The sequence below is a fragment of the Papio anubis genome, chromosome 2 (assembly GCF_008728515.1).
Source record: "Papio anubis isolate 15944 chromosome 2, Panubis1.0, whole genome shotgun sequence".
Lineage (NCBI taxonomy): Eukaryota > Metazoa > Chordata > Mammalia > Primates > Cercopithecidae > Papio > Papio anubis.
In genome coordinates, this window is record NC_044977.1 from 68,222,956 (window position 1) to 68,242,513 (window position 19,558).

Sequence of the window (19,558 nt, forward strand, 5' to 3'; positions counted from 1 at the left end):
TGCCTCAGCCTTCTGAGTAGCTGGGATTACAGGCATGCACCACCACACCAGACTAATTTTTGTATTTGTAGTAGAGATGGGGTTTTGCCATTTGGCCAGGCTGGTCTCAGACTCCTGGCCTCAAGTGATCCACCCACCTCAGCCTCTCAAAGTGCTGGAATTATAGGCATGAGCCACTACGCCCGGCCTACACAAAACCAATTTTTAAAATGTTGAATGTACACTGCCTTACCCTTATCTAGCCCATTGTTATCCTAAATATTTCACAACAATTTACATCGCTTTAATCCTTACCAAATATTGGTGAGGAAATGCATTCTGATTCTCATTCTCAAGATGAGGAAATTGACACAGAGAGGAAAATTGACTCACCTAGTTACTAGTTACTTCCACGGTTGATGATAAACCTGAGACAACTGTGAAGACTGCTTCACTTCTAGCATATCTCTGGTTTGAATTTAATTAGAAATGAGTCTAATTTAATAGGTTTGTTCTGTCATTGGACATTTCATGGTTTATGAAGGAAATGCTCCTGGAGCTGTCATTTTGAAATGAAAGGGCATGTGTTCTAAGAAGGTTTTTTTCTCCCCTGGGAGCTATTTAGATTATGTAGTTCAATGGGTTTATAATCAAGATTTGTCTTTTCTTGTGGTCCCTTAAGAAAAGGACTTCAGTAAGAAAAGATCTTTTAAGATAAAGGGCTTACCCCACTAACCCACAAAAAAACCCCACAGGATCAGTGAGTATAGCTGGGGACATACTTCTAAAGAAATTTGGTCCAACAGAGTTCACTTGATATTTTTAAATGTCTCTATTACCTAAATTAATAAATTGAATATTTTTCAATTTTTTCCTTTTCTCTCTTAAGCAATTACTTCTCTCTTCTACTTAAAGATGCTCATTAACATTGATCATCACACTAGGGATGGTGGCAGGCACCTGTAGTTCCAGCTACTTGGGAGGCTGGGGCAGGAGGATAGACTGAGATTAGGAGTTCAAGATCAGCCTGGGCAACATAGTGAGACCCCATGTTAAAAAATAAAAATAAATTGATCTTCAGAGAGTGTATTAATTTGGTAGGGCTGCTATAAGAAAATACCACAGACCGTGTGGCTTAAACAACAGAAGTTTCTCATGGTTCTGAAAGCTGTCCAAGATCAAGGTGCCCGCAGGTCTGGTTTCCTTCTGAGGCCTCTCCCTTTGGCTTGCAGATGGCCACCTTCTTACTGCTGTTAAAGCTAACTAAATATGGCCTGAGAAGACTCCATACTTCTATATTTGAGTCCTTGTGGGCGAACTGAAGCCTAACTTAATAGGTAGACAAGATTGAAACCCTAACTTAGGAGTATGCGCCTGTAACAATCGCTGAGTCTTGGCCAATCCCAGCAGCCATACTTCAACTACTCATACACTGCTGAGTGTTCAAACTGTGCTCAAATAAGGCAAACACTGAGATGTAACCAATCCAGCTGTTTCTGTACCTCACTTCCGATTTCTGTATGTCACTTTTCTTTCTTCATCCATAAATTTGTTCTGACCATGAGGTACCCCTGAAGTCTCTGAATCTGCTGTGATTCTGGGGGCTGGTCGATTTACCAATCATTCATTGCTCAATTAAACTTCTTTAAATTTCATTTGGACGAAGTTTTTCCTCTAACACTACGTCCTCACATGGTCTTCCCTCTGTACACATGCATACCCAGTGTCTCTTTTTGTGTCCAAATTTCCTTTTCTTATAAAAGGACACTAGTCAGATTGGATTAGGCCTGCCCAACTTTGAAGGGCCTATCTCCAAATGTATTCAGGCCCACCCATATGTCCTCATTTAACCTTAGTTAATTCTTTAAAGGGTCTATTTCCAAATACAGGAATACTCTGAAGTACTTGACATTAGGGCTTCAACATGTGGATTTTGGGGGTTGACAAAAACTCTTTCTAAATAACCTTAGGCCAGGCTCCTCTGAGCTGTTTAAAAAACAAAAACAAAAACAAACAAACAAAAAAACTAGACCTAAACCTTTGTATTCTTCTGTTAAAATCCAGTTTTAGCAAGAATCCTGGTAAGTCAGTTTAGCAAGAATCCTCAACCTTGGCATCTATTCACCTTCCTCCTCAGATCCAATGCCTCATCCCCCACTTTTGGTATCTGATCACCTTGGCCTCCCTTCAGCAAGAGTCCTATCAAGTCAGTTTAGCCAGAGCCCCCTCTTACTCCTAATGTTTCCTCTTAGTAATTTTCCATCCATTGACCTCCACCCTGCTCCTTGGCCATAAATTCCCACTTCGTCATGCTGTGTTCAAAATTGCTGCATTCCAAGTTCTATACTGAGGTCTCTTCTCCCCTATTGTAATAGTTCCTTTTTGAATACAATTTACTTTCACTGCTTAACTTCTGTCCGGCCCTGATTTTCTTTAACAGGGGACACAATTCAACCCATTACAAAGAGGATATAAGCATGTACATTTGTGGGTCTTTCAGAACTGAAAAGTGAACTTCCCCCTTTCTAGAAAGATAATGTTAACCTCTTTGATCCTTGAGTATTCTCCACTCTGGAGAGTGAAGAAGCAGCCCTTCACTCTGTTGTGCAGTACTCAACACATTGCCCCACAACCCAGGTGGTAACCCTCAGATCCCTCCAACCCCAGATTGGCACATGCCATTGGATAGAAGCAGAGTTTAAACTTGGGCCCTTAAATAATCAGACACATATTCAAATTCTGCCCATATCAGCTGTAAGCGTAAGATCTCCAGCAAGGTATTTTTACTCTCTAAGCCTCAGTTTCCCTATCTTTAAAATGGGAATAATAATTGTCCCTGCCACAAAGTTTGTGACAAGGATTAAAGAAGACAATGCAAGTAAAGTACTTAGCATGCAGTTGGCACTCAATAATGCTAACTATTATTATCGTTAAAGATCATCCAAGCCAAGGCCTGAAATTGATAGGCAAGGAATCCAAAACTTGAGATCCCACTCTGTTCTAAATCTCTTCCTCAGTTCAGGCAGCTATTTGTTTATCTGAAATTTAGGGGAGAACAATGGCCTAAAGATTCACCTTGAAGTTGGGGCATGCATTTGAGGGGCTTCTACATTTATAATCTGTCTGACTTTGTCCAAAAGAAATCTTATAGCAAAGAGGCTGAAAGGAAAAATCTTCCTTTTTCCCCTTACCTTACTGAAGATAGTAATTACAGCTGATGTGTAGCACCCACAGAGACACTCAGCATGGGTTACAGCTCATTTTAAACCAAGTAAGAACTCAAATTCAAACATTAATGGTGTGATTTTGACTTAGTATTCTTTGAAACATGTAACCACTTTTCCCTTTATAAATCTGAGGCCGGTTGCTTTATTCCCTTAGGCCTTCGTTTAAAAATGAGTGCCTCATTAATTATCTTCTTGACGGCATAATAGATGATGTTTCATTTCATTTTCACATTAGATGAGTCAACCAAAAGAGACCTCATTGCTAAAAAACCATGGATCACAATTTCTTCTTTGTTTCTCCTCTGTTAGGAAAAGCTCACTCCCCAGAAGAAGCATAGTAATTCTCCCAATTGCATTTATCTTGCTTATTAATTCTTATAAATGTGGTACTGTGAGATGTTTCTATGTAATTTCACCCAATGTCGTTTCTACCCTTTGCCATGACAGCATGCCTGAGTAATGTATGCATGGACATCCATGGTAACATGGTTTACGAAAAGTATTGGTTGCAATCTTTTTCCACATGGATATTTACAATTGAAAACAACTTTCTAAATAAAAGCAGCATGAAATATGCCCTTATACTTAGGTGCTGGAAGTGTGAACCCCAAATATCTGAGTCAGGTCTCAGTCAATTTAGAAAGTTTATTTTGCCAACGTTAAGGACACACCTGTGAAACAGCCTCAGGAGGTCCTGATATGTGCCTAAGGTGGTCAGGACACAGCTTGGTTTTATACATTTCAAGAAGACGTGAGACATCAATCAATATATGTAAGATGTACGATGTACATTGTACATTGGTTCAGTCCAGAAAGGCAGGACAACTAGAAGTGGGAGGGGGCTTCCAGGTCATAGATAGGTCAGTGACAAATGGTTGCATTCTTTTGAGTTACTGATTAGCCTTTTCATTGAATATGCAATTTACAGGAATAGTCACTTATGCCTTAGTCTGGCTTAATGAAACAGTAAGTCAGAGGAAGCAATCAGATGTGCATTTGTCTCATGTGAGCAGAGAGATGACTTTGAGTTCCGTCTTTCCTTTGTCCATAAGGAATTTCCTTGTGGGCAAATTGTGAGGGAGTTATGTCGTCGTCGTCGTCGTCGTTTGTTTGTTTAAATCTTTGCAGCTATCTTATTTGGGAATAGAATGGGAGGCAGGTTTGCCTATGCAGTTCCCAGCTTGACTTTTCTCTTTGGCTTAGTGATTTTGGGATCTCAAGATATATTTTCCTTTCATAGAAGTGTATAAATATTATCTGGATAAACAAAATTTCAGGCCCAGTTACTTAAAGTGCAAATTACACAGACCTGAGCCTTTTCTCTTTTTACTTAGTTTTCAGAATTTGAAAAGCTGATTCATAGGGTAATTTATAAGAGTATAACTAATTAACAGGATGGCCTCTATGAGTGCTACAAAATGCTGGGGGAAAAAAAAAGCCCAACCTTTGCTCTCTTTCTTACAAAGAACATCAGCTTTTCTGACTTCTAGCATCTTCTTTTAAATGAAGAAATGACGCATTCTCTATGTTGGAGGTATGACTGTTTACCATTTATTTCATTTTTCCCTAAAATGCTTTTGCTCCCTTTTGTATAATCACTGTGGGTTTTTAAAGGTCTTTTCTAAATGGAATTGGCATACTTTTTCTCCTCACTTTAACAAAAGCTGTATCTTGGGCTTTCTTTTGCTGTTTTTTTTTTTTTTCAATAGAACCAGTTAAACATTAACAGAAAAGGTAAAGTAATTGATTTATAGGGTATATACCTTTGAGTGAATTACTCCCAAATCCCACACAATTATAAACTAGAAGCACTTAAATAAATTTAATACAATAAGACAAAGTGAAGCAATCAAAAAGAATATTCAAACAGTGAGACTAGATTAACTGTTTACAGTTAGAATGAGTAGACCCCCTCCTAAATGGCTTTTGAATATGGTATTAAACAAGATCAAATGCTGGGTCCAGGAAAGCATTCCAAGACAGTAGTGAGCAATTTTCAATGAATCATATATTCGAGATTTTTTTTTGCATTTGTAGGGAGGCACCCTTTAAAAAACAAACATAAAATTTTCCAAAGGATGCACAAATAACTCTGGAGAAAACAAAATCTGATCGGGTGTGGCATTAAAGCATTCAATAAATGATGACTAATGGATGAATGAACTAAGAATGGGAACGAAGATAGCAGGACACACACAAGTCCCAACTGTTCTTCCCCTGAATTTTCAGTCTCCTCAGAGGGCTCACTTTCATCTCACTGCCATCTACAAATGTGCAGAGTTTGATTGTACACATTCAGGTCCCTCTGCACGGCTTCAGAGAAGAAAGAAAGAGGTAGCATGGAGGACCATCCAACTAAGAATTCTTCACTGGGATTGAAAGACCAGCTTTGTTCTTCACAGCCATAGTGTTACTGGAAAGGGATCCCGATCCAGACCCCAAGAGAGGGTTCTTGGATCTTACGCAACAAAGAACTCAGGGCAAGTCCACCGTGCAAAACAAAAGCAAGTTTATTAAGAAAGTAAAGGAATAAAAGAATGGCTACTCCATAGACAGAACAGCCCCGAGTGTTGCTGGTTGCGCACATTTATGGTTATTTCTTGATTATATGCTAAACGAGAGGTGATTATTCATCTCTCCTCTTTTTAGACAGTACAGGGTAACTTCCTGATGTAGTCATGGCATTTGTAAACTGTCATGGCATTTGTGAGAGTATAGCAGTGAGGACGACCAGAGGCCACTCTTGGCACCATCTTGGTGTTGGTGGGAGTTAGCCGGCTTCCTTACTGCAGCCTGTTTTATCAGCAAGATCTTTATGACCTGTATCTTGTGCCGACCTCCTATCTCATCCTGTGACTTAGAATGCCTAACCTCCTGGGAATGCAGCCCAGTAGGTCTCAGCTTCATTTTACTCAGCCCCTACTCAAGATGGAGTTTCTCTGGTTTACACACCTCTGACAATACCACCCACCACAGCTAAGCCACTCTTCTCTGGGTCTTAGTTTTCTCACTTGTGAGATGAAAATGTTGATACTAACCTCATAGAATTGTGTACGTAAAGCATTTTACAAAACCAGAGTTGAAAATATTACCTCTCATCAAGTCATTTTAGCCATTCAACCAGCAGAAAGCCTGTGGGCAACTCATCTTACAGGATTAGGAAAAAGGAAGTATGTTAATACACAAATACAACAAATCCTCCTTGGCAATCAGTGAAGATAGTAGGAATGTAACAAACAGTGGATAAAGTCAATGAGATAAATTAGAGTTAATTAGCTTTGCCTATTGCAATAAGCACATAAGGGTTTTACATTTTCAAAAACTGAATAAATAGATCAGTATGAATTTTTCTTAAGCTCCCCTCCCCCAAATAACCAAGGGGGCCTAGTTTTGGTTATTTTTATTATAAAGGACCTCAGCCCAACCTGTGTTGGATATTTACATTGAAACTAAAAGAAATTTCTTACTACTCTGGAAGTTCTAGTTCATGTTATTTTCAGCCATTGGATTTTGCTTTAGGCCTAATTTTTGGTTCTTCAACAACTGCCAAAATAATAATGCCATCACTTAAAGGTGTCTCCTCCAGCAAGGGTGTCCAGGTTTAGCAAGTAAAAAGTACAAGATCCCCAGTGACATTTGAATTTCAGATCAACAATGAATGATTTGTTTTAGACTAAGTATATCCCAAATACTTTCATGCTACATACTTATACTAAAAATCATTCATCGTTGATCTATAATTCGAATGTAACTGGGTGACCTGGCAACCCTACCTTAGTCTGGGCCTGGCCTAGAGGCTGCTTCTACATCTTCAGGAAGATACTCTAGGTTTTGTTTCCTCCAGAGGCCTACCTGAGCTAAGAAGTGAAAGAAAAAGGGAGAGGCCCCTGATATTCTTGAAATGGGGACAGAACTTGGCTGTCTCAAGTCAAAGAGTAGGAGCTGGTCAAGTGGGATCCTGAATCCCTCTGCAAGGTACCACCAGAGCAGGACTGTTTCCTCATATGAAGAAATACCCTGATTTAGTCCCAATCACAGGTCTAGCTAGAAGACCTGTGTCTGTGTGTTCATGTTTCATACACTTGGAAATGTAATGATGAACAGCAAATAGTCCAACACAACCTACTCTTCATTGCGACCATTGTATGACCACTTGAAAAGGACATGCTCCTTTCAGGTATATGACTTGATAATTGGCTTATTTTATTTCTTTCTTTCTTTGTTTTCCTTCTTTTGACACGGAGTTTCGCTCTTGCTGCCCAGGCTGGAGTGCAATGGCATGATCTCAGCTCATTTCAACCCCCATCTCCCTGCTTCAAGGATTCTCCTGCCTCAGCCTCCTGAGTAGCTGGGATTACAGGCGTGCGCCACCATACCCGGCTAATTTTTGTATTTTTAGTAGAGACGGGGTTTCTCCATGTCAGTCAGGCTGGTCTTGAACTCCTGACCTCAGATAATCCACCCGCCTCAGCCTCCCAAAGTGCTGGGATTACAGGCGTGAGCCACCGCGCCGGGCCTGGCTTATTTTATTTCAAAGCTCTTTGCAATCAAATAAAACTGATGTGTGAATTGGCTAAGCATGCTCTGTTTTTCTTTTATGTTGTTTCTGCTTTTCCTGTCTACATGAGTCTTTGATTTGAATTCTCTATTATTTTGAGGATAAGAAGTAATAAGCACCATGCTGCTCATGAGAGTGTTGTCTGTTCATTTTTCAGGTAAGTCCTTCCTAAACCCTTGTCAAAATAATAGTTGTTACTTTTGTCACGATTTGTACCTGAGCCATTTCACTTTGGCATCCATATAATTTGAGCATTAGGTTGTAAATTGAGGCTATAATATTATTTAAAATGCCATTTCAAAGATGAGTTATTAAATGTTATATGGAAAAACATTTTGAGTGAATCATCAGTTTATTCCATTTGCCAAATACCAATTGAGGGTCATAAACACGATTATGCAAAGGGAAGAATTTCAAGAACGCCTCTCAGTGATGTTGATTTTCTAACAGATAACACAGTCACTGCGTGAGCATAGTGAGTTTAAGAAAATTACAAATATTATTGGTTATTAAACAGGGATAATTTTATTTTCTATAAAATTTGAGTAGGGCAAAGTGATGTCATTTTATTGCCAAAGAAGCTATGTAAAAACTTCTCATAAACAATATGCTAAAGTAATGAAATGATTATAAGATTTCATTTCAAAGCTACCTCAAGTTCTATTTAAATGTTTTAAATAAAAATTAATAAACTTTATTTTTCTTATATTGATATGGAGTCTCACTCTGTCACCTAGACAGGAGTACAGTGGTGTGATCTCGGCTCACTGCAACCTCTACCTCCCAGGTCAAGCTATTCTCCTGCCTCAGCCTCCCAAGTAGCTGAGATTACAGGTTCACACCACCATGCCTGGCCAATTTTTGTATTTTTAGTACAGATGGGGTTTTACCATGTTGGCCAGGTTGGTCTTGAACTCCTTACCTCAAGTGATCCGCCAGCCTCAGCCTCCCAAAATGCTGGGATTACAGATGTGAGCCACCACGCCCGACCAGTAAATGTTTAGTATTATAAATATATTAAATAAAAATAGGGCAGAAGTGGGGTGGCCTTACCACCCCACTCTCCAATCAAGAAATATTTAAAAATGTAGGGCGAGGTACAGAGGCTCATGCCTGTAATCCCAACACTTTGGGAGGCTGAGGCAGAAGCATCACTTGGCCTAGGAGTTCAAGACCAGCCTGAGCAACATAGTTAGACCCCATCTCTACAAAAAAATATAAAAATTAGCCAGGCATGGTGGCATGCTCCTGTAGTCCCAGCTACTCAGGAGGCTGAGGCAGGAGGATGGCTGGAGCCTGAGAGGTTGAAGTTGCAGTGAACCATGATCTTACCACTGCACTCCAGCCTGGGCAACAGAGTAAGACATTGTTTACAAAAATAAATTTAAAAAAACATATTGTTTAATAGTATCTAAAGGATACTTTATATATATTCATTCTAATTTCCCCAGCAACCTTGCAAGGTAACTATTATTGTTTCACTTTACAGATGAGGAAATTGAGGCTCAGAGATTGTGAATAAATTACCCAAAGGCATGGTGCTAAGTAAGGGGCAGAGCTAAGATTTGAACCCTGGTCTGGCTGACACCAAATCCATGTACTTCCCCTGTTGTTAGCAGAAGGTGCACTGGAGAAGATTTAATAATATAAAATCTATAAACTTCTACCTTTCAACAGTGGATTAGAGGCTATATAACATAATGTAAAAACAAGACAATTAAAAAGGAAGACAATAAAAGATAGTTTAAGAGAGTTGATGTTACATTGGAGTGAGAAATTACATTAGTTGAGTCATAAACTTAGCTGAGTGTCCTAGCAGCCAAGTGAAAAAGGAACAGCAAATTGGATTACATATTTATTTTTTTATCTTAAAAAAGCCAGTGAGTATGCTCATTTGCATACAGAACTTTTTGCCTTCCATGGTTTGATAGAGGAATTTGTGACCTAGGTTCTTGATTAACAGGTGCTAGGCAATCAAATCTAGATATTGCCATACTTAAAATGTGGTTTTATAGAAATAAACTTCATTACACAGAAATTAATTCTAGTTGAAGCTAAACTGCAGTTCAGGTTGTAAATTATCATTTTAAGATATATATATATTTTGCATATGTGGAAAGTTGACACACATGGATATTTGTTATATGATCTCTATATGCTGAGGGATTAACATTAAATTGCAATTCATTAAGGACATATAAGCAAAAGACTGACACAGTATGACCAAGATAGTACCACTGGGTGATTTTATACAGGAGTTGACAGACTTTTCCTCTAAAGAGCCAGGGAGTAAATATTTTAAGCTTTGTGAGCTGTATGGTCCCTTGCAACTGCTCAGCTCTGCTGTCATAGCGCAAAAGCAGCTATAAACAGTATGTACATGAATGAGTATGGCTGTGTTCCAATAAAATTTTATTTACAAAAAACTGGCAGCAGGCTAAATCTGGCTTGTGGGCCCTTGTTTGCCGACCCCCATTCTAAGAGAATAAAAGGTAGAGCTGTGAGATGATATCCCTTCATCCTTCTGTCTCAAATACTAGTTGTCCAATGAGCCTTGTTTCACAACTCATTCAAGGAGGAATTATACAACCTGTATGCATATTCTCTATTACTGCTTCGTGCAAGTCTCACTCTTTGACCAGGCAGCAAGAAGCAGAGTTTATGTTGTAAAAATGCAGGATGGCCAAGCTGTGTTCTCCCAAGAAGGCTTTCAGCTATAGGAGCTAAGGGAAATGGAAATCTAGCTAATGTTCTGATGAACCCACCCAGAGGAAGGACTGACTTTTTCTAATTCTTCTACCCCAAAGAGGCACCTTTTTCTAATTTTTCCACTGGGAGGGGTGTCTTTTTCCCATTCCTAAAAGGGCGTGGTCTGTGCTAGAAGAGACCCTGTGAAAATCTAAGAACCTGACTCATATTCTTCTCATGTTTGTGGGCTGTAGCTCAAAAAGCAATCTTTGCATGGTTCTTCAATAAGAATTAATTTGAAACCATGGGATTTGGCTCCATCTACCAGGAAGAATATGCTTTAGGCCTGAAAATTATTAAGAGTAGCTGTTAACAATTGACTGTGGCAAGCAGAACATCTTAGGATTGTGCTTACCCCCTCTGATTGTGTCATAGGCATTTAAAAATCCTAGCCCTCTGGAATATCTAGGGAAATGGTATAATTTTGATAATAGGCTATTACTCTAAAGGGGATGAAATGCTGACTGTGGATGACAAATGGTGGGGAGAGTCTGGGGTCGTCCATACTTGTTTTCTGATAAGATTTACCATTCAACTGTGATCAATTGCACAATCATTGTGCTTAAAACGTGCTCATTCTTCATATGACATCAATGAAATCTGTGTTGCAATTTGTTAAGAATGTTGGCATAGACTTGTTTACTTAATGGGGTTAGTTTTATTATGAAAAATTCTCATAGAAATTAGAATAATTCTGAAGTGCATAAAGGAAAAACAGAAGGCCCCAGTGTTTTTTGGCCTTTGTGCATGTTTGGAAAAAAGTGTCCAAGTCACAATTATTTAAAAAATATTTCTATATTTTCTTCCATTTGTTTTTTGTTTTCATTTGTATTTAAATCTGTAATATGATTGGAGTATAGTTTTTAGTTATGTTGTAAGGTAGGAATTGGACTTTTCCATCGAAATGGGTAACCAGTTTCAATCATCTGTCGACTTCTCCATCATATTTTGGTGGGCAGCAGAAGAGCTTGATGGGTACTTCATATTGTGGCATACAGATTATTATAAAGATATTAATCTCAGGGTGGAGATTTAATTAAATCAATCATTTTTACCACTTCACTGAGGACATTCATCAGTGAAACTGGTATTTTTCAAACTGTAAGTACACGATGATAGTAAATACAATGACTAGTCCTATAGTTTGGTACCCTCACCATGATTTGTATCAAAATTTCAGCAGTTAAGAGCACAGTTACCTTTCTAGCACTGGTGGGAATGTCAACACAGTGAAAAAAAGAGAAAAAGACAAATAATGTTTTAGTATTATTTTGAAAATGATTTCGGGCTGGGCGCAGTGGCTCACGCCTGTAATCTCAGTACTTTGGGAGGCCGAGGTGGGCGGATCACGAGGTCAGGAGATCGAGACCATCCTGGCTAACACGGTGAAACCCTGTCTCTACTAAAAAAAATACAAGAAAATTAGCTGGGTGTGGTGGCGGGCGCCTGTAGTCCCAGCTACTCGGGAGGCTGAGGCAGGAGAATGGCATGAACCCGGGGGGGCGGAGCTTGCAGTGAGCCGAGATCGCGCCACTGCACTCCAGCCTGGGGCACAGAGCAAGACTCCGTCTCAAAAAAAAAGAAAGAAAATGATTTCGACATTGCAGCCCTTCCCAAAAGGGCCTCAGGGACCACAACAATTAACTGTAAGTTCCATGAGAATAAAATTGTATCCATCTTGCTCATCATTGCATCCCCAGTGGCTAGCTAGCACACAGTAGGACCTCAATAAACAGTTATTGGAAGAGTATTCGTTAACACCTATTTCAGTTAGTTTTTGTTGCAATAATGCTGTGTAACCAGTAACGACAAAATCTCGGTGGCTTTGTAACAGCATTTTCTATACACAGCAGCAAGTTGCCTGGGGTTCTGCTGACCTAGGCTGGGCCCATCTGGGCAACTCTGCTTCTCACTGCAGATCTGTGTGTCAGCTGAGGCGGCTCCACTCCCAATGGGTCCCATTCTCCTTGGTGCAGTGAGGTGGCAGGCCCCAGTGCAGAGCATTTCTGTAGCAGAGATATAAGAGAAATCAGAAACATACGAGATGTCTTAAACCTTGAAAGAGGCGCACCATCACTTCTACCCATATATTTTTGCCAAGACAAGTCACATGGCCAAGCCCAAAGACAAGGGGCATGCAGGTACACTTTGCCCATAGTGAAGCCATTGCAAAGATATGGATGCAGGGCATGAGGGATTAATTGAGGCCAAACTATCCACGAGGGAACCAACTCGTCCAAGTTTGTCTGTAGTTCTCCCTGGTTTTAGAACTGAAGTCTCACATCCCAGGAACCCCCTCTGTCTCTGGCAAACTGAGACAGTTGGTCACCCTCATTGCTCTTTTATATGCTTTAAGCTGTAAAAAGCCTGAGAATTGTGTGGCGTAAGAACTAGTCCCATTTAAAAATTTTTCTCCTTTCTTGAGTGCTATAACTTTAAATGCAAATATTCGATGGAAACGTTTTGGTTCTCATAAGGGAATGGGTAGCAAAAATAAATCTTCCACAATTGTTTTTAACTTCCACCATAGAAGACATAATCTGTGTGTATAGAATCATCAGGTAACACATTAATATTTTACTCTAACAGATTTTTAAACCATATAGTAAGAAAATTCAATTTTAAATATATATATATATACTCTATCATTTACATGTGATAAACTATGGTAGCAATCTCTTATAGTTTGCAAATATCTTTTAACATTTACTTCAATTCAGTTGATTTTTATACCCTTAATCATAAAACTATAAAAACAAGATGATATTGTTACTGGCACCATGTAATTATGTAACAACTCATTGGGCAAGAAAGAGCACATTTAAAGGAATGATGTAAGCACTGAATATTTGGGGGGTATTAACAACCTTGGGTATCGAAGCTGAGAGCCTGAAACAAATTTATGGGGTTACCTTGCATCTTTAGCAGTTCAAACGCAAGAGGGAAATAATAAATCAGCTGAAACGTTGTAAGAAAATTGAATATTGTGTAGAGAGATTAGCAGAACTACACAGGAATTGAGAGACGTATATGCCTGTTGCTAGGAATGGTAATGAAAATATCGGAAATGAATAGTTCTGTGTCGTCCTTGAAATATCATTACCTGTTTTTCAAAAAAGCACTTTCCCATTTGTATATTTCCTTAATGTAATGTATTTGTTTGCATCCTCGTTCAGAGAGAGGGTTTGAAATATGTCAGAAATGTTCTTTAATTCCAGTTGAAAATAACAATGTTTCATGAGTTCAAAAGAGATTTTAAAAAAATCACTGGTGCTTAAAAATATGCCCTTTTAAAAAATATAATATTGGAAACCAATGAATCCACTCTTGCTCTCAAATGAAGATGAATATTTATTAAAAAGATTGACTGCTACTACAAAAAGGCATTGATGGAAATGTATCAAAAATGAAATAACAATTAAGCATACATTATATTTTAAGAGTATTTTTGTTCAGTATCATTCTTAGCCCAAGTGATTAAATATTTATTGCAGAAGAATAAAGCTTTACAACTTCAGTGCAACCAAGATCTCTGTACAATGAAGTGAAGTCAGCTGCCAATGCCCCATCTATTTTGAACAACTTGAATAGCAAAATCTGAAGTTAGCAAAAGCTTGTAGATGGTTATACCATTTTATCATCACCATAGCCCTAGAAAAGATATAACCATCTTCATTTTAAAGATGAAGAAAAAGGCTCAGTGTGGTTTGGTAATGTGTCCAAGATAACACAGCTTGTGTCAGTGTTGGTATCAACACCATGGACTTCCAGATTCAAATCCAGTGTTCTTGCATCTGTATCTCAGTGGGTTATAGATTGGGCCAAAAACTACAGCCACCCTCTCAGTGGCTTTCTCTGAGGTCGCTCTGTTGTGTACAGCTCTCACTTTTGTGTAATGTTATTTTGATGAGAAACTCTTTCCTATTCCAGTTCTGGTGGGGTTGTCAACTACAGTACCTAACCACCCCCCCACACACACACACCCATATTCCTGTTCTTCCATGTGCTGGACTGTACCATCACTGGATTGGACCACTCATCATCCCCGTGGTTGTTCCAGTTCCAGTTGGCATCGTTTCTAAGAATTTTCCAAACTGGGATAAAAGTGTGTCTTACCAGGATTCAGTCTTTCTCTCTCTCTCTCTCTCTCGCTCTCTCTCTCGCGCTCTCACTCTCGCTCTCTGAATAAATTGTAAGCAATTAGTTCTTGTAATGTCAGAGGTCCTTTCCCACTCTCCCATCCCCAACCCCCTAACACTCCCACTTAGAAAGGTTGTCTACATAGAATCAGTCCAACACACAAAGAGAAGTGGAGATGAGATATGCATGGAGAGAGAGAATCCAGAGGATTCTGTGAAAGCCTGGATTCAGCCACAGCTACACTTTCAGTTGATATGAGCCAGTACATTTTCTTTTTGATTAAGCTAAGTTGAATTGAGTTTCTATCATTTTCAATCAAGAGGATCTAGGGCCGGACACAGTGGCTCACGCCTGTAATCCCAGCACTTTGGGAGGCCTTGGTGGGTGGATCACTTGAGGTCAGGAGTTTGAGACCAGTCTGGCCAACGTGGTGAAACCCCATCTCTACTAAAAATACAAAAATTAGTCCAGCGTGGTGGCGGGTGCCTATAATCCTAGCTACTCGGGAGGCTGAGACAGGACAATTGGTTAAACCTGGGACACAGAGGTTACAGTGAGCCGAGATTGTACCACTGCACTCCAGCCTGGGCCACAGAGTGAGACTCTGTCTCAATAAAACAAAGTAAAAGTAAGTTATAGCCATTCCTATAATGAAATACTCCAGAGAAGTTAAAGTGAATGAAATGAATCTAATGTATCAATATAGATCCACCTCAGAAACATGATAAGGTACATAAAGTCAAACTGCAGGAGGATACGTGGAATTTGGTATCATTTACTCAGATGTTAAAAATTCCCAAAATTTATATATTATTCCCTGTAATTTTGTTTATGTTTAATTTTTTCATAATAAAATTCAAAAAATACATCATATATTGCTTCATCTTACACAGATATGCAATAAAACACAAAAACATAAATTAGAAGAATATCTGCTTCAATGTACCTCTGAAGAAGGGAGAAGAGTATAAAAGAAGCTTCCACTGAATCAATGCTTTGTTTCTTTGGGAAAAAAACTTCACCTGAAGCAAATATGACAAAATTTTGCTTTGAGATGGGGTTTCACGATATCGCCCAGGCTGGAGTGCAGTGCCTATTCACAGATGCTGTCGTGCTACTGATCATCCTGAGAGTTTTGACCTGCTTTCTTTCTGAGCTGGGCCAGTTTACCCTCCTTAGGTAACCTGGTGTTGCCTGCTTTCAAGAGGTCACCGTACCGATGTCAAACTTAGGGTGGGACACCCAATTGTCATAACACACTACAGCCCAGAACTCCTGGGCTCAAGCAATCCTCCTGCTTCAGCCTCTCGAGTAGCTAGGACTACAGGCATGTGCCACCACGCCCAGCTAGCAAAATGTTCAGAGTTAATTAGGTCTAGGAGGGAGGTAGACACTTTCTTGTATGTTAGAATTTTTTTAAAAGTCAAACATTAAACACAAAAAGATACAAATCGACAATCAGTTGCTCAATTAATTAGTGAGGGACTGTTTGCCCCAACATCCCTTGGCTGCTGCTAGAGAGGAGATGGCATTCTGTCTGCAAGCACTAGGGGAAGAAAGGCAAACATAGGAAAGTCCTCCTATCTTTTTTGTGATACACTGCAAGGTAGAGTTGTGTTGTAGCAATGTAATTCAACAGAAGAAGGTATGTGAATGTCTACACTGCAGATTCTATGAATGCCAAAAGAGCTTACTTTTTTTTTCCTTTACCATCACACCTAAAAGATCTCATTCAACGGAACCAGGATTCCATGCTAGCCACTTCCTGGAAAACTGATGATCCGCTTACCTGAGTGGTCCAAGTATCTGAAAGCAGCAGATTAGTGGGCTTTTATAAAGTCCTTTCTGAGCAGGAGACAATTTTTATGTTAAGGAAGGTAACTTAGGATTTATAGGTACCAATCTGTATGGTCAACATACATTCCTTTCTGTGAACAACTGATTCACTTATTTTACACTTTCTTTTTCTTAATTATTATACTTTAAGTACTGGGACACATGTACAGAACATGCAGGTTTGTTACATAGGTATACGTGTGCCATGGTGGTTTGCTGCACCCATCAACCGGTCATCTAGGTTTTAAGTCCCTATTTTATGATAATTTCTGTATAACCTACTAGTCTGGACCTGAGACAGCTGGAGCTAACGTTCTGTTCTCTGACAACACACATATGTTGTGGGAGGCTGAGAACAAGTACTGGGCACAGTCAGGATGGAAGAGAGGATGGTCTGCCTACTGCTGAAAGGTCTGAATATTGGGAGGATGTATTCCAGAGTTAAAGAAAGGCCAGCATAGTGGTTGCCTTTGGGGTTAATTGTGCCCTTCCTCCTCCATTAACTAGACAGAGAAAGGGGAACTACATTTAGGGTACTCATTTCTGTTGCCCCCGCCCATCCACCCACCTATCTAAAAGGGCAAGGTAGGGAGAGGCCTACAGTAGAGAAAGAGAAAGACTCATGGCCTTGTATCAGCCTGCAAAGATTGCTCAGGAGAATGGAGCTGAGTGCTCTGGGGCAGTTTCTCTTTCCTTTTCTGCCCAGGGAATTGGCAGAGTAAAGGACTCCTACCACTCCTAGAAGTGAGCAGCAGCAGGAAACATGCAATGGCATAGCCATGGCCATCGGGGTAAATTGGCAGCAGAAAAGCACAGAGTTGCCTTTTGGGTTGACCATGACAACAGCCCAGCTGCAGGGACATTGTATTCCTTGGTGTTACATGACTTGAGGCCTGGCCTCAGAAACAGGCCAAGGAAGCAAAGAATGCAGCAATGGCAGAGAGCACGAGTGTGAGGGAGCGGGGTTGTCCATGTCAGCCAGAGCTCATGGAAGGGGAGACTCCGATTCCAGAGTGTGAAGGAAGAGATGGCCTGGTCCTCTATTGGCCCTTGTAGATTAGGCTCCTGCCGCTGGTTATGGAGAAGCTACCACTTCCTGTTCATCACTGAGTTGATGATGACAGGATGGGAGCAGTGGATGTTGACTTGTAACCTACTTTGACGTTTCCCTCACTGCTTGAATTCGTGCTTCACATCTGTGTTGCTCTCTGTTGTGCCTTAGTCACATCTGTCATGTCTGAGAGAGCATGCAGGTACTGTCCCCCACGCAGCACCCAAAGTAGTCTTTTTTAAATGTAAGTCAGAGCATGTCACCCCTGGCTCCAAACCTCCTATGGCATCTCATTTCATCTGGAGCAAAATGCAAAGTCTTCACAATGACCTTCAAGGCTCTGTGCAGTATGGGACCCCACCACCACCCACAATGTCCCATGACCCCAGCTTCCTTTACTGTCCCCTGCATCTCTGCTGGGTCACCCAGGGACACTCCTGCATGAAGTGTTCTTCCCCTGATATCTGGGCTTCCATGCTTTCTCCAAGTCTCAGCTCCACAATTAACCTTCTCTTTACTGACCACGACGACTCTATATAAAATTGCAAACCCTCACCCCCAGCCCCCATGCCACACACGCCTATCCCCCTCCCAGCTTGACTTTCTTTTTTCCCCATCATCTATACTGCCACCTGACATTCAGCATGCTTCAGTCACTTGTTTAATATCTGTCTCTCCTCCCCCACCCTCCTAGATTGTAAGTCCTATAATGTAGGGATGTCTGTCTGTTCTGGTCATTCCTGGTATGTCCAGGGAGTATAACCTGACATGCAGAAAATGCTCAATAAAGATTTATTGAGTCGATGGAGTAACAGAAAGATTTACAGCAAACTCGCAAGATGGAACAAAATATTATTTTATCTCTTAAATCACCTCCTAATGGGCATTTGGGAGTGCTTCCTCTTCTTTGGGCTCCCTTTTCTTCCTACTCTCACCATCTGCCCACCCACCTGATTTTCTCTACCCGCTCCCTCCCTCCAGCGTTCCTGCTGTATCTTGGGTGAAGGGATTCGGTCTTCCAGGCCTCACCCAATTCTTCAGAGCAAAGCTTCCCCAAAGCAAACAGATCTTTGTCTCACCAGCACTGACCACCTCTTGAGGTTTAACGTCAATGTGTGACTATGCTGTTAACCTCCTGTTTCCACACTCCATTGCATCAAATACCACTTTCCAGAAAGAAATAATGGGGGAGAAGACAAATTGGAAGAAGGAAGGAAGGTTTATCTGGCAACATCTTTATAGCACACAGAGAGGCAGCTGTACTAGATAGCAAAGTGGTTAACTGTCTTGGATCTCATGAGCAAAGTGTCACTAGAATGGGGACTTTCTTCTTTTTAGAGAGAGTCTCACTCTGTCACCCAGGCCGGAGTACAGTGGCCCGATCTTGGCTCACTGCAAGCTCCGCCTCCAAGGTTCTAGCAGTTCTCCTGTTTCAGCCTCCTGAGTAGCTGAGACTACAGGTGTGCACCACCACACCCCACTGATTTTTTTTTTTTAAGTAGAGACAGGATTTTCCAGGCTGGCTAGGGTGGTCTCGAACTCTTGACCTCAAGTGATCTGCCCACCTAGGTCTCCCAAAGTGCTGGGATTACAGGCATGAGCCACCGCACCCAACCTAGAATAGGTACCTTATAATGTGTTTAATAGTTTTAATAACATTGAGATCTAGTACACATGACATGCCTACACATATTTATGCTTCTGAAACAGAAGATTCATGAAGCAACAACTATCATATTTTGGAGTGTTGTACTCTGACATTTTCCATTCTATTCCATTTCACTTAAGAAATGTCAGTCTTGATATTTCAGTTCATTTCATAACCCAGTGGGTCATAGCCCTCAGCATACCCTCTGACCTAAATGCCCTTGAACTAGAATATCATGTGCACTTTTGTAGCCTGTCAGGTAAATGTGAAATAATGAGTCATTGCACGTTGACCCTTTCCTGCTTCATGAACGCAAGTGTGGTTTGAAGAAGCAATAAGATGTAAGTATGGATGTACTTTTTCAGAACTTT